This window comes from Moschus berezovskii, chromosome 25 (assembly GCF_049115385.1).
Source record: "Moschus berezovskii isolate FMDL1 chromosome 25, NW_MosBer_1.0, whole genome shotgun sequence".
NCBI classification, from domain to species: domain Eukaryota; kingdom Metazoa; phylum Chordata; class Mammalia; order Artiodactyla; family Moschidae; genus Moschus; species Moschus berezovskii.
In genome coordinates, this window is record NC_142484.1 from 42,489,154 (window position 1) to 42,503,649 (window position 14,496).

At 37.5% G+C, this 14,496-nt stretch overlaps 1 protein-coding gene across 2 annotated transcripts in view; it reads right to left on the minus strand.

Moving 5' to 3' along the window:
* Window positions 1–14,496, minus strand: part of GRM5 (glutamate metabotropic receptor 5) — a 660,867-nt gene that overhangs the window by 414,536 nt on the left and 231,835 nt on the right. The window lies entirely within an intron of this gene.

Here is a 14,496-nt window from a genome sequence, read left to right on the forward strand (position 1 = left end):
ATTTATTTCTACAATTCTATCTTCTAGTTCACTTATCCTGTCTTCTGCCTCTGTTATTCTACTGTTTGTTCCCTCCAGAGTGTTTCTGATCTCATCTATTGCATTATTCATTGTATATTGACTCTTTTTTATTTCCTCTAAGTCCTTATTAAACATTTCTTCCATTTTCTCAATCCTGTTCTCCAGTTTATTTATCTGTAACTCCATTTTGCTTTCAAGATTTTGAATCATTTTCACTATCAAAATTCGAAATTCTTTATTGGGTAGATTCCCTATATCTTCCTCTTTTGTTTGTGTTGGTGGGCATTTATCTTGTTCCTTTACTTGCTGGGTATTTCTCTGCCTCTTCATCTTGCTTATATTGCATTGCTTGGGGTGGCCTTTCCATCTTCTGGCTGTTTGTGGAGTTCTCTTTATTATGTAGTTTCCTCGATGTGTGTGGGGTTGGACGGGTGACTTTTCAAGGTTCCCTGGATAGGGAAGCTTGTGTCAGTGTTCTGGTGGGTGGAGCTGGATTTCTTCTCTCTGGAGTGCAATGAAGTGTCCAATAATGAGTTATGAGATGTCAGTGGGTTTGGAGTGACTTTGGGCAGCCTGTATATTGAAGCTCAGGGCTATTTTCCTGTGTTGCTGGAGAATTTGTGTGGTATGTCTTGCTCTGGAACTTGTTGACCCTTGGGTGGTGCTTGGTTTTAGTGTAGGTATGGAGGCATTTGATGAGCTCCTATCGATTAATGTTCCCTGGTGTCAGGAGTTCTCTGGTGTTCTCAGGATTCGGGCTTAAGCCTCTTCCCTCTGGATTTTGGTCTTATTCTTGGAGTAGTCTCTAGACTTCTCTATCTGTCATTTCCACGGTGGTTCCCTCTGTTTTAGCTTCTGTTTGCTGGTCTCTTCAGTGTCTAATTTCCGCCCTGATTCTAGGGGGCGGGTGGATACTTTTTAAGGCTCAGTTGTTCAGTCCTGTTCTGGGAAGGGAGGAACACTGCAGACAAATATCTCTGGCATCTGTGGGGAGTGCTCACAGCGTCTCGGCCACACTGGGTTTGCCCCCGCTCACAGCGCGTGTGTTGTCCCAGTGTACACTGCACAGGCTCTATGTCCCAATATCATTAAATTTCAATTTTCTAAAATTAGTACTTAGAAAACTAATTTTACAATTAGAAAATAATATTGTCTTTATAGACAAAAATATTTTAATAAAATAATAAAATTATGGATATTTAAGAATAATTAGGGTGATATACCTTACCAGTTATTAAAGTATTCTAGAGAGACAGTGTAATTAAAACACTGTGCTTCTAGCATTAGAAACAAATAAAACAATGGCATCAAAAAAAGACTCTAAAATTACATACTGGTATACAGAATCTTATGGAAAATAATGTTGAGTTTCCCCTTTATGAATTTAATTTAAAAACTTCTGGTTGGATTAGATGAATAAAGGTAAAAAAACAAACAATACTCTCCTGGTTTCAGAGATCAAGGAAAGAATTCCAGAAGCTATAAAAGAACCATATTTAATTATGGATACAAAAACAAATTACAAAATTTAACATAATCAGAGTGAAAATCCTCCTAAATTGGAGGGAGATATGTATGTCAATGTTTATAAGACCAAGAAGAAATGTGAGAAGAAAACAGCCAAGTTATTCACGTTGGTTTCAGGGCAGGACTGGGGTGAAGGAACAGAAGGGAGTTAGGTAGGGTGAGAAGGACTGTGTAAGGGAAAAAAAGAAATACTGAAAAAGCAGGGAAATAAGTATTAGTGTAATGTCTACTTACATGTCTACTACTACACATAAAGATCAATGGGCACATTTCAAAGCCTCAAATTTGAAAAAGTTAATGAAATAAAAATAGATATTTGATTTTGAGACTGAATTTCAGAAAATATTCAGAAAGGGTGAATTTTTAATCCATGTCAGCAGTCCATGACAGCAAATGAAAGGAGTAAATATAACTATACTAGAAAGACTAACATTTATACCCAAACAGTCCATTCCTTGTTAAATTTATTTTAGATAAAGTTAAATAATTCAAAACTGAGTGGGTACTCAAAGGAGGTATTTCCAATGCACTATACATTCCAATTGCTTTGGACATTATGTTTCAAGATAATCAGAAAAGCTCCTTTGTTCTGGGTCTCCTCTCCACTGTTTTTTTTTTTTTTTATTTGGAGTTATGATTGCTTTACAATGTTGTGTTAGTTTCTGCTGGACAGCGAAGTGAATAAGCAATATCCTGACTCAAACAACAGTTCTAGAATTTTCTGATCCCATGACCAAGCAGCCGCCATTAAACCTCAAGGAGAACTGAAAAGGAAGTGGAATGTATGTAGAAATCATGAGTGCTGCTGAACAAATATCCAAAGCCTAAATCCTAATAAGCTGTGTAAGTAAGGAAAGCCAGATTCACACACACAAAAAGAAAAGAAACCCTCTACATCAGGAGTCAATGAATTTTTTTGTAAAGGGCCAGACAGTAAATATTTTAAGCTTTATGACATATACAATCTCTGTTGCAATTACTCAACTGTATTATTGTAGCTCCAAAACAGTCATAGACATTGTATAAATGAGTGTGGCAGTTTTTCAATAAAACTTTATTTGCAAAAATAGGAGAGGAGGAGAGCTCGATTTAACCCATGGCCTTTAGTTTGCCAGCCACTGGTTTAGAATGATTCATCACAGTATCCTCCAATTAATAGAAACATGTACACAAGATGGTCACTTTACCAAAACATTTTAGTCTTCTGGAAAACACTGGAAGAACAAATGAATTTCTACCTGGTTTCACCACAGAATAACATTTTATGTTTGCCTTCATTTCTGCACAGATGTTTGATCATTCTTATAAACAACTTTAAACTTTTACCTTTCTGAAAGCTAAACTTTACTAGTGTTTTCCTAATAAGTTGTGCATGGAAAACTAGTCATGCAGATTGAAAAGCCCATCTCAGTTCAGTCTCTCAGTCATGTCCAACTCTTTGCAACCCCATGAACTGCAGCACGCCAGGCCTCCCTGTCCATCACCAATTCCCGGAGTCTACCCAAACTCATGTCCATTGAGTTGGTGATGCCATCCAACCATCTTATCCTCTGTCATCCCCGTCTCCTCCCGCCCTCAATCTTTCCCAGCATAGGGTCTTCTCAAATGAGCCAGCTCTTCACATCAGGTGGCCAAAGTATTGGAGTTTCAGCTTCAACATCAGTCCTTCCACTGAAAACCCAGGACTGATCTCATTTAGGATGGACTGGTTGAATCTCCTTGCAGTCCAAGGGAACAGCCCATCTAATCATTGAATTTTTCTCATTTACAGAAGGTTGGATTGTTCCAGGCTTTATTTATCTTACTTAAAAAAGAAATCTTTCTTTAAGAATCATCTTTAATTGCTATTAATTTTTTATTAAAGGTGGAGAAAAATATTTTATACCATATGGATCAAATATATACTGACATTAAGGATTATCAAAGATCTAGACAGTTTAGCACAGTGTTTCAGCAAACAGTGCCCTCTCTGCCACTTCCTGACTTGTGATTTTGAGAAAATTCATTGTCTCTCTGTGTTACAGTTTCTTCAGCAATAAACTGATGTTAATAACAATAACTTTTAAATTGGAATGTTATGCAAAGTCAATAAACACATGAAAACCAACCGCTTAGAACATTGTTTGCTACACAAAGAACACCCCATAAAGAGCTACTATTGCCATCCAATTATTTTAAAAATTCTTCTAAACAAAATTTTAGAAGAGCAATCAGCCTTAAAGCTACCAGACCCCTTTGGGATGCAGATGCCTCCAAAGCACAAGCCCAAGTACTGGAAGAGCCTTTGAAGACATTGGTTAGTTTCATCTGTCACAGAAGAATTCTGCTTTGTGGAATAATACAAAGACTTTCTGTTCTCCTTCTGGGCATTTCCACCTGTCAGATAGATAGCACCTTACAAAACAATTGGTTTCATTTAAATTTCAGATGGTGACATTGATGAGACAAGGGATGTCTCTGAGCATCATAGTCTTCATCTGAAAGCAAAGTTAATATTATCTATCTGCTTCAGAAGGAGAATAAATCTCATTCTTTACACTTCAAAAAGGAGTATTTCAGAGGACTTTCCCACTGGGAAAGGGTTAAAAAACAAACACATGAAATGAAGACACACAGATTTTCTCCTCTGTTACCTTCTCTTCTGCTTGAGAGAATGACATCTGTTTGGTGAGACTGGGCCAAGTGTTGACCACTCAGTCTCTTCTTTTTCAAAGCAAACTATCCCTCTGAATGTGAGTGTTTCCCTATTGTCACCCTTAACGCAGTTTCTAATGGAGGGAAGTTCTGCATTGTCCAGCCATGCCAGGCCTCAGGGCGGCCTTTTGCTGTCCTTCAGTCACTCAGTCATGTCTGACTCTCTGTGACCCCATGGACTGCAGCTCTCCAAGCTTCCCTGTCCTTCACTACCTAGGAGGGAGGTCTCTTTGGTCACAGACCTAAGACTTGGTCTCTAGTTAGCTAAGATACACTAATCTCCCCACTTGCTCCTCTTCGTTTTTAATTTGAGATCAAGGCTGTTCAATCAACCTTTAAAACCCTAATAGAGAGAATTCATTACAATACTTGATGTGACCACACATGTACAAATGCTAAATTTGTGGTTATTTTAAGAACATGTCTTCATTACAGTATAACCAATCTTCTATTATTTATAACAAATGGAGAAAATATAATGATAATATATAAAACCACTTATCAACAGTACTGTTTTCCTTTTCTCCAATCTCCAGTGACAACTCCTCAGATCACTGGTACAAAACCCTCCTAACACACACACACTCTCTTTCTCCCCTTTCTTGCCTCTGAATTTACAAAGGAAAGAGGGGTTACTAAGCAAGTTTCCTATTTTCAAACTTTTAAACATTACCTACCTTTGCCCCTGACATAAATTCTTTCTGTTCCAAATCTGGAGCTGACCTTCTCAGCTTCCTCCCTCTACCTACACTGTAAATGTCACTCATTTCCACATTTTTGGGGACTTGATACTATAAACTGTCCCCCCATTGATTACATCCTCCTATTCTACCTGGATCCTAAAGTTAAACGACCCACTAAGACAATCTCTGTGACAGGCCTCTGTATACAATATACAAATTGTCATAGAAGAAAAATGTGAAAAAATAGCTAAAGTATAAAGTTTGGTATTGTTCCAAATGCCGTAAGTAAAGTCAAATTAAATTATAAGAGGGAAAATACCTGCTATACATGTCAATAATCTACTTTCCTTAATTTATAAAGAACTTTTATATAAATCAATAAGAGAAAAATAAACAAAAGAATGGACTCAGTGCATGATTAGGTATCTTGCCAAAAAATATAAATATATATTACCTATTGACTAAAATATGAAAGATGTACAACCTCACTCCTTTAAGGAATTAGGAATTAAAACATAATGATGCTAAATTTCACCTATAACATTAGTAAACACCAAAACACTAATAATACCCTGTGTTGCTACAGATATGAAAATAAATGCTTTTAATTGTATAGCTTGTTCACTGTTTAAAATACTTTTCATGATCATAAACTACAGTTTTAGAGAAAAAGTAAAACATTATGTTAAAAACTTCTCTCTTGAACTCATTTCCTCTCAACATATAGTTCTATCATTCTTCATTCCTTAGTTTCACTTTCCAAAGTGGTGGCTTTTATGCTCTGGGTTCTGACTGTTTTTATTTCTCCATTCACTCAACACTTGCTAAATCATCAATTACTTCCACTTAAAAAAAGGTCTTCTCAAAATTATTTGTACTTGTCTCTTAGAATCATTTGACACTGGTGGCCTCTGCTTTAAACATGCTCTTCCACAGGTCACAGCACCATCTGGGTTTTCTTCCCCAAACTCTGAATTTGCTTTTTCTCTATCTCCTTTGTTGAGTTCATCTTTCTTCCAATCATTCAATGTTGAGGTCCCTCCAAGACAATTTCTTAGATATTCTGTTTTAATTCTACATATCCACATCTTCCACTAATAAAGCTAAATTATTCAGATGCATTGCTTATTTTTATATACAACCTATATATCTCTTTTGGGGTTTCCCAGGTGGTGCTAGTGGTAAAGAATCTGCCTGCCAATGTAGGAGATGCAAGATACATGTGGTTTCAAGCCCTGGGTCGGGAAGATGCCCTGGAGTATGAAATGGCACCCCATTCCAGTATTCTTGCATGGAGAATTCCATTTGCAGAGGAGCCTAGCTGGCCACAGGCTATGGGGCCACAAGCAGTCAGAAATGACTGAATGACTGAGTACACATATTTCTCCTTTGAGCTCCAGATTTACAAATTCTTTTGCTTTCTTGGCTATTTCTATGTTTGAAATGCACATTAGGTCAACTTATCCAAATTGAACTCACGATCTGCTCTCCACCTTGTACCTGGTTCTTATCCAACTGTCTTCATCTCAATAAAGTTACCACCATCTATCTTGTTATACACTTAATAATCTAGAAATCAGCAAGTGAAGAACTAAAGAGCCTCTTGGTGAAAGTTCAAGAGGAAAGTGCAAAAGCTGGCTTAAAACTCAACATTCAGAAAGCTAAGATCATGGCATTCGGTCCCATCACTTCACGGCAAATAGATGGGGAAACAATGGAAACAGTAAGAGACTTCATTTTCTTGGGCTCCAAAATCACTGCAGATAGTGACTGCAGCCATGAAATTAAAAGACACTTGCTCCTTGGAAGAAAAGCTATGACCAACCTAGACAGTATATTAAAAAGCAGAGACATTACTTTGCTAACAAAGGGCCATCTAGTCAAAGCTATGGTTTTTCCAGTAGACATGTATGGATGTGAGAGTTGAACCATAAAAAAAGCTAAGTGCCAAAGAACTGATGCTTTTGAACTGTGGAGAAGACTCTTGAGAGTCCTTAGACTGCAAGGAGATCCAACCAGTCAATCCTAAAGGAAATCAGTCCTGAATATTCATTGGAAGGACTGGTGCTGAAGCTGAAACTCCAATACTTTGGCCACCTGATGCAAAAAACTGACTCATTTGAAAAGACCCTGATTCAGGGAAAGATTGAGGGCAGGAGGAGAAGGGGACGACAGTGGATGAGATGGTTGGATGGCATCACCGACTCAATGAATGTGAGTTTGAGTAAGCTCCGGGAGTTGGTGATGGACAGGGAAGCCTGGCATGCTGCAGTCCATGGGGTCGCAAAGAGTCGGACATGACTGAGCACCTGAACTGAATCTAGCAAACACCCTTGACTTTTCCCTACACTCCTTATTTTCAAATACATCAGCAGCTCCTACATATTTTTTCGACTTCACTGAGTTGTGCATGATATACAAAAAGTTGCACATATTGGATGTATACATCTTGGTGAGCTTGGACACAGACATATATTCCTGATGCTATTATCACAAACAAGGTGATATGCACATTTTAATTAGTAAGGAGGGCATAGTCTATTGCCTTTTCATCATCCACACTGCCACAGTCCTCCAATAGTGTAATTTTCATTAGAGATACTGTTCCTCTATATGCATCTGACTTTGTCTAATTCATAAGCCATATCCTGGGATTATCTGTTGGAAAATAACACCTATCATAATCTCACACTCCTAAAAAAAACCTTCTCCAACCACAGAATAAATATCAAAATACTATAAGGCTGAAAATACTGTCTCCTAGGTTGCTCTCCAAATTTCTTCACACATAGTCAATGCTCAACCCATATGGTTCAGAGAGTTTTTCATATGATCTGAGGCACATGCAAGTAAACAACAGGCTGTTTATAGACCGAACATAATGTAATTCATCTGGTCTTTCCAACTCAAATGAAGATAAGGAGTAAAACAACTCCAGGCAAAGCAGGATATAGTTTGGCTGACTTTACTTTCATTTATCACAAAATTTACAACAAGTTTTAAGGCATTTAAATTTACTAGGTTTATTTAATTTTCAGAGGATAACCTAAAACAACAAAAACAAAGCTGAATCAAAATTAGACTGAAGCTATCATGTGTTGTGTGTTTAGTCACTCAGTCAAATTTGACTCTTTGTGACCCAATGGACTATAACCCTCCAAGCTCCTCTGTCCATGGGGATTCTCCAGGAAAGAATACCGAAGTGGGTTGCCATGCCCTTCTCCAGGGGATCTTTCCAACCCAGTGATCCAACCCAGGTCTCCAGCATTGCAGGTGGATTCTTTACTCTCTGAGCCACCTATAACCAGGGAAGTTATCATAAATATACAAACACTTCCGTTGCTAAAAGACTTCTCTCTTCGTGATACTTAGAACAAACAGCTGATAAACTAGTGTGACCTTGTCCAGTCATTTAACTACAGTGAGTAATCAATTGTCCATCAATAGATGAATGTTTAAAGAAGATGTGGTGTGTATACACACACATACACACAATGGAATATTATAGATAAAAATAATGAAATAATGCCATTTGCAGCAACATAGATGGATCTAGAGATTATTTAAGCAAAGTAAGTCGGAAAAAGAAAGAAATACTGTATGATATCACATATAGGCTGAATATAAAATACAACACAAATTAACTATAAAATGGGGATATTAACAGCAATTGATGCTTTTGAACTGTGGTGCTGGAGAAGACTCTTGAGAGTCCCTTGCACTGCAAGGAGACCAAACCACTCAATCCTAAAGGAAGTCAACCCTGAATAGTCATTGGAAACACTGATGCTGAAACTGAAGCTCCAATACTTCGGCCATCTGGTGTGAAGAGCTGACTCATTAGAAAAGACCCTGATGCTGGGAAAGATTAAGGGCAGGAGGAGAAGGAGACAACAGAGGATGAGATGGTTGGATGGCATCACCGACTCGATAGACATGAGTTTAAGCAAGCTCCAGGATTTGGTGATGGACAGACAAGGAAACCTGGCATGCTGCAGTCTACGGGGTCACAAAGAATGGGACATGAATGAGGGACTGAACAGCAGCAACAAATTACCAAACTTAAAGGCATCTAAAACTTGAAACATCCAACGTTGCTTAGAACATTAAATTTCTGCTCCCCTCTCTTTCCTCTCCTGCTGACCTCCTCCTTCCCACTCTCTTTCCCTCTCTCCTTGTCTTCTAACACAGAACAGGAATTCAATGAAAACAACTTTTTTACCTAATAAAAGACAGACAAAAGATGTACAGAGGTAGTTCACTAGAAGTATATATTTGTACTTTAGCATAAGAAAACAAAGTTTAACCTTGTGCAAAAAAAAAAAAATAAAGTCATATTACATTGATATACCATTTTTCCAATAAGAGATTTACAAATGAAAAGTTTGACACATATCCTGTCAGACAAGTTGAAGGGAAATAGCTACTTTCCATACATCACTGAAGGGAAAGTAAAATTTTTCAAAAGGAATTTGACACTACCTAACAAAAGTACCTATGCATTTATCTTTTGATCTAACCAGTCCCACTTCCGAGAATCTACCGTGACAATTCATCACTGTAAATACGAAACAGCACATGGCCATGATTGTACATTACAACATGTGCGTGTGTGCATGCCTGCTCAGTTGTGTCTGACTCTTTGTTTCCAACCCCATGAAGTGCAGCCCTCCAGGCTCCTCTGTCAGTGGGATTTTCCAGGCAAGAATACTGGAGTGGGTTGCCATTTTCTCTTCCAGGGGATCTTTCCCACCAAGGGATAGAACCCATGTTTCCTGCATTGGCAGGCAGTTTCTTTATCACTGAGGCACCTGGGAAGTCCTATACATTACAACCTACTTTATAATAATGAAAGTCTGGAAACAACCAAAATATCCATGGAAAGGGGGAGTGGCTGAGTAAACTGTGATACATCCTGTGGTAAAGTGTGAGCCAAGTCATTTTCCCTTCTGCATGAGTGTTTAAGTTTCCTAACTATTGAACACTGTACTCCTGGCAACTTGGTAAAAGTAGAATGTCAACTATATCCCAGCATTATCACCTCTGATGAAAATAACGTCTGACTGGTACATTGCATCTGGATTGAGAGGAATTGTAAATAAATTATAAATATTTCCCAAAAAACAACTTTTTTCACACTACAATTAAATTACACTAAATGGCCCAATGGAAATCAAATATACTTATTTACAAATATAATGAATACTCTGGTGAGATACAAGTATAAAGACTAATGTCTACTTCTGCATAATAGCTACTATCATAGTTTTACTAGAACAATAGTATATAATTCTATCCACAAAGATGTTTACTAAAGTGAGCTCTTATCCTTTCCATCTTGAAAAATATTGATGCAGCATGACCTTCTATGAGAAACTGATAAACATCTTATATAACAACAAAAGAATAAACAACCTGATCAAAAAATGGGCAGAGGACTCTCAATAGACAATTCTCCAACGGACACATACAGATGGCCAACAGATACAGGAAAAGATGCTCAACATCTTAAATTATTAGAGAAATGCAAGTCAAAACTATAGTGAGATATCACCTTACATTGGTCAGAATGGTCACCATTAAAAAGTCTACAAGTAGCAGACACTGGAGAGTGTGTAAAGAAAAGTGAACCCTCCTACACTGATGGTAGGAATGGAGTTGGTGCAGCAATTATGGAAAGCTGTATGGAGCTTCCTCAGAAAATTGAAAATAGAGTCGCCATACGATCCAGCAATCCAACTCCTGGGTATGTATCCGGATAAAGCTGTAGTTCATAAAGATACATGCATCCCTATGTCCACAGCAGTACTATTCTCAATAGTCAAAACATGGAAACAACTTAACTGTCAGTCAACAGATGAATGGTTTAAGAAGATGTGGTGTATATCTATATACACACACACACAATGTAGTATCACCCATACATAAAAAAGAATGTAATGATGCCATTGGCAGCAACATAGATGGACCCAGACATTATCATACTAAGTGAGGTAACTTAGAAAAAAGAAGATAAACACCATACGATATCGCATATATGCTGGGTCAAAAATAGGACACAAATAAACTCATCTGTGAAACAGACTCACAGACACAGACAGCAGAGACCTGATTACCAAGAGGCAGGAGAAGAGGGGATGGATACAGTGGGAGTCTGGAGTTTGCAGATGCAAACCAGTACACAGAAGATGAATAAATGACTATATTCAAATCCTGAGATAAACCAAAATGGAAAAAAATATATATAACTGAATAATTTTGCTGTACAGCAGAAATTAACACAACATTGTAAATCAACTATACTTCAATTTTAAAAAAATTAAAAGCTAAAAACAGTATCTTGAAATCAATAACCTCTTGGGGAAAAAAACTCATAATAAATAATTCCAATGAATCTTGAAATTTAAGTACATTTCCTCTTGTGTCCTGGTAACAATCGAATTCTTAGTTCAAATAGCTAAATAGTTTTAGTTAATCACAGACAAGGTAAAAAAATCTTTAAATTATTAATTTGTTGAAAATTGGTCCCTGTTTCCAAGTTAACATTTAGGTTTTACAAGTCATAAATAATACATCTCAAACAGTATTTTCCCAAGTCAAGCTCTAAAACACTGCATCCATTCTAGAAAAATAAGCCCCTTTGTTCAGATTACTGATCTCATCCTGCTGTCAAGGCTAAGGTGTTTAGCGGGACTATTTCCGGGACCCGGACAGGACATTTTTCTTGGCAATGAGACAACAGATTACCCAGAGCTCAAACGAGAAGACCCAGTGGCCAGGTCCATATCACTCTAACATTCTACAGATGAGCAGCACAGATGGTGAGATGTATTGATTGATGAGGTTGTCTTGGAGGCAGAGTTATCTCAGACCTGCCTAACATTTTAGTTGAATGACCTATTAAACATGTGTGTCCCAAGGCAGCTGGATAGATTTTTAAGTAACTATAGTGGTTAAATGTGGAGCCCTGTAGGAAGTTCTGAATATAGTCTTTTCTCTTAATTTTGACTTCTTGTGTCAAAATCCATTTAAGCTTGAGTTGGGGGTAAGGGAAGGAAGGAACATACAGAGAGACCAGGGAAGTACATGCAAAGAAAATTACCTTAAAATACTAGGAGTTACAGGGTGAGCTGAATGGGAGTTTTTAGGGGGGAACATTAATATAAAAATACTAACTTCAATTGGAATCATCTAGGGTAGTTTTTTTTTCCTACACCAAGGATCTATGAAGAATCAGGAATCTGCTATCAATTTATAAATTTTCCCTTTTCCTTTTCTATAGGTGACAGTAGAAAAAACATACAAGATTTTGAGTCATGGTAATTGGGTTCCTGTGGGACTTTGACCATGTCGTTCAAACACTTGGGTTATCCATTTCCTCATTTATAAAGTGATAGTGAAGAGATGATCTAAATTCTCTTTGTTATCTGTTGTTGGAAGTAGTAGAAAACAGTGCTAACTGCTCAGTCTCTAGAGTTACACAGGCATTTGAAATTCTGCCTTTATTATTACTGTAACTCGGTATTTATTGAGTCTTAAACTCCTTGTCTATAAAATGGAGATGATAATGGTATTCATCATGCAAGTTGTTCTTAGATTTTTTTTTCACAGCACTTATTAACTTCTATCTAATTCATCATCTTCAAGGTCCACAAGGGTAGTGATTATTGTCTATTTTGTTCACTAATATAGTCCAAGCATCTTAACAGATACTATGTCTTAGTGGCTTTGACATGTCCGACTCCTCGCAACCCCGTGTACTGTAGACCACAAGGCTCCTCTGCCCATGGCATTCTCCAGGCAAGAATAGTGGAGTGTGTTGCCATTTCCTTCTCCAGGGGATCTTCCAGACCCAGGGACTGAACCTGGGTCTCCTGTAATGCAGGCAGATTCTTTACCATTTGAGCTATAGGGAATTCTCTAGCAACTTAATATTTGTCAGATTAATAATGAAACAATGCACTTAAATGGTTAGTAAAGAAACTGGCACACAGCAGTTGATAAATGATCCTATAAATGTTCTGATAAATGGTCAGGACCCAAAGTGCCTTTTAACTATGAAGAAATAGGAATGGAAGAAGTAGGGATTTCCAAGGGAAGATGAAAGGGCCTAAGGACCGGACTGTGGTTTCCAAATATTTGAAAGAGTATAGCATATTACTTTCAAAGAGAAGAATATGATCCAAGATGTAGAAACTATAGAGAGATACTTTAAAAATTCAGAGAAAGGAAGATTTTTCTAACAGAATCGCTCAAAGATGAACTAGTGTTCAAGTAAATGTCTTATTATTAGTAGCCAATCAATGAGAGAGCTAAGAAATCTAGTTAAGGCTATGAACTTATTATTTCATGAATGAAATTATTTGAAAAGACCTTCTTACCAACAGCACATACAGAATAGATTTTAAAATATACAAAATATTGAATTTTGGCCTTGTGATACTATTGGCAAAAAAATATAGGTGGAAAATGGCAAATATAGTACTTACCAACCTATTTTTCTTGGGTACATGTGATCAAAATACATTTGTTTGTTGACATAACATACAGCTGATAAGCAAGTGCTTAGGATTTGTCTTATTCATTTTGGCAAAGCAGCAGACAGGAGCTGCAGAATCCCTTGTCTGTCTCTCTCCCCATAAAGAAAAACAGGACTGTTTAAAGCCAGCTTCTTTCTTGTTCTTTTCATCCCACTGGTAACACTGTACTTTGGAACATCAGAATATTGGCAGTGAGGATGCTCCTGGATTGTGTGAAACTAACTGATGCATCACTCTTTCCAACAAGGGATGATTTTAAACAAAACGTATGACACCGATGAGAAAGGAATCTCACTCATATCATTTTTATGAAGGATGGTTGGCCTCATATAAAACTGCCCCATCAATCTACTGCCATAGGCTCAGACAGAAAAGAATTAGGTACATAAACTGGCTGTCATAAAATGTAGCCAAGAAGGAGCTAGGTCTCATCACAGAAGGTCAGTTAAGCATTCGGAAAATAAAGGAAGCATGTTTTCTTTAATGAGCCATCAAAAGCTAATAACAAGTTAGCTGGCTTTTAATTTGGACAGTGACACTAAGAAAGATGGAGTAGTTCTGAAGGTTGTCTCTCTTTGTTAAATTGGCTACCTGGCGAGAAAAGATGTATGACTTTTTAAAGGTATGAAATGGTGAAGTGTGTTCACCTTTTCAAACTATGGTGTGGACTTGGATTGTGATGGCTAACTTTATGTGACATCTTGATTGGGCCACAGGGTGCTGAAACATTTGGCCAAACGTTATTATGTCTACAAGGATATTTTTGGATGATATTAACACTTATATGGGTAGACTGAGTCATGAAGCTTCTTCTCTAAGGTGGGTGGACCTCATCCAATCAATGGAAACCCTGAAAAAGGTTTAGTCAGAGGGAACTCCTCCTTCAAGACTGCTTGAGTTGGGATATTAGTCTTTTCTGGACTTCAGACTGAAACTGAAGCATTGGATTTTCCTGAGTATCACACCTGCCAGTTTTTGGACCAGAGCTGTAACTTTGATTCTCCTGGGTGTCTCTTTTCATAGATACACAG